Here is a 2460-nt window from a genome sequence, read left to right as displayed (position 1 = left end):
TAGTCTATAGTCTAGTCTATAGTCTAGTGCATAGTCTAGTCTATAGTCTAGTCTATAGTCTAGTCTATAGGCTAGTCTATAGTCTAGTCTATAGTCTAGTCTATAGTCAAGTCTAGTCTATTCTATAGTCATGTCTAGTCTATTCTATAGTCATGTCTAGTCTGTGTGTATTATTTTGATTAAATAGCCTAATAGTCTAGTTTATAATCTAGTCCACAGTCTAGTATATAGTTTAGTCTATTTTCTAGTCTATAGTCTAATCTATGGTCCACATTTATGAACGGATTTTGCTGATTTTAAACTCGAAAGCTTGTCAAACAGCATTCTTTAAGATTTACAGCCCGAATATACATAGGGTCTTCATAAAATTGATTTCAATTGACACACAGAAAGATGGACAGACAGCCAGACAGATCGACATGGTTTAATCAAACCTGCTTTCTATTACAAACGGAATGAAAAAATTTATATATACTACACTTCTCACTAAGTTTAAGGATGTAAGGTCTTATTTCCATATTTGCAATGACTTTTTCTTGTTGGAATTTGTATTATTATCTTTTACTGCCTGTCTCTTCATTATTAATGATAGCTTACAATGCATATTTACAAGTTGATGTTGCAAACTCATGTATGCTCAACTATTTATATATGTTGTTGTATTTGTTTAATATTATTAAAATTTCACAAAAAAAAATACAAACTACAATTGCATTACTAAAGCAGTGGCAAAGAATTTTTTCATTACTCCCTCTCTCTCACACAAAAAAAGAAAAACATGAAAAAAATGTTTTTAAATGAATTGCAAATAGTAGCAGCAAAAACAGTGCAAAAAAAAACAAACTCAAACAAAATATTATTGTTGTTTAAACAAACAGCAAAAAAAAAAAAGTTGCAAAGAAATGCATTATCATGGCAACTACAGAAGGAAGGGTTTCTCTAACTAAAGCCATATGTAAAGCAAAGTTTTTTTTATATCCGTGTTTTATTTTTTTTTTTTTAGTTGGTACGAAAAATTTAATAATTTTTTTATAATGCATAAATAATTTTTACATTTTTTCAATATTTATAAAAAATTTGCATTGTGTATAAAATTTTTCGAGTAAAAAATATATATATATTGTTCTAAAATATATGTATATATTTAGATATATTTGTTATTATTTTCATAGGATATATTTTCTGTTTAAATTTGAATATACTTAAAAAAAAGAAAATATTTGCATACTTACAGACTAATGAACAACAAAATAATGTTAGGTATACTGCTTACTGTTGCAGCTACAGTGGAGCTGAAAGAGATAAAGATTAAGAAAAACTTTTAATATAATAAGATTTCGATTAAGTTTCATTATTACTAAGCTGAGATAAAAAGAAATCTACAGTTTCTTTGTATTTTCAAAATTTTAAAATTTGGTACCAAGTGACGTATGATTAATATTAATACAAGGTTGGTTTAGAAAATCTTTAATAGCTCAAAACACAAGCTATAGATTTTTGTTCCGTAAAAACTTTATAATAGCTAAGATATCAGATTTTAATATAATATATATTATTCACTGTCTACCACTGTAATTTTTTGTTTTATTTACATTCATATTGGCAAATATGTAATTTTTACAATTGAAAATATTTATTTCAAATATTTGCCAGTAATCTGAAATATTTCCTTTTTTTCTATATAATTTATATCTTATATATAAAAATATATACTATTTACTATATTATTTAAGAAATATTTCTTATAAATTCTTTTATTTTTTCAATTTTTTGCCATTGCAACTAAAAATTTCAATACAAACTTTAAGCCATGAAGATATGTATGTATGTAGAAAAAAATTACATACATTCTAGCATATGTTAAAAACAAAATTTTTGCAAAGAATATTTTTGCAATATTTGTTATTTATTTCAACAAACTTTTGTAATATGCTAGAAATAGATTACGTGCCTTAAAGTATAGTTATAAGAAATAAACAAAAATTGCAAGAGAGTGTATAAAAAAAAATTCAAATTAAATTAAAATTTAACATAGAAATAACTTTAAAATATCTATTTACTTATTTTCAATATGTTACAAATATTTATAAATATTTTCAAACATTTTCTCTTGGAAATATTTAGAAAATGAAAATTCTTTTAAATGTTTAAGTAGAAATAATTTGAAAGTGTAATCAAAATATTATAAATAAATTAAATAAATTCTTCGTTAAAGTTTCGATAATATTTGTTAATAAATATTAACACTTTACTGCTGATTTAATAACAATTATAATATTTATTACTTGTTGAAGTACAGTACGTATGATTAATATTAATTTTGTAAACAGAACTAGAACAGAACTAGAACACAACTAGAACATAACTAGAACAGGACTAGAACAGAACTAGAACAGAACTAGAACAGAACTAGAACAGAACTAGAACAGAACTAGAACAGAACTAGAACAGAACTAGAAC

Source organism: Lucilia cuprina, chromosome 3 (assembly GCF_022045245.1).
Source record: "Lucilia cuprina isolate Lc7/37 chromosome 3, ASM2204524v1, whole genome shotgun sequence".
Lineage (NCBI taxonomy): Eukaryota > Metazoa > Arthropoda > Insecta > Diptera > Calliphoridae > Lucilia > Lucilia cuprina.
The sequence above is the reverse complement of the archived record's forward strand: the minus strand, read 5'-3'. Positions refer to the sequence as shown.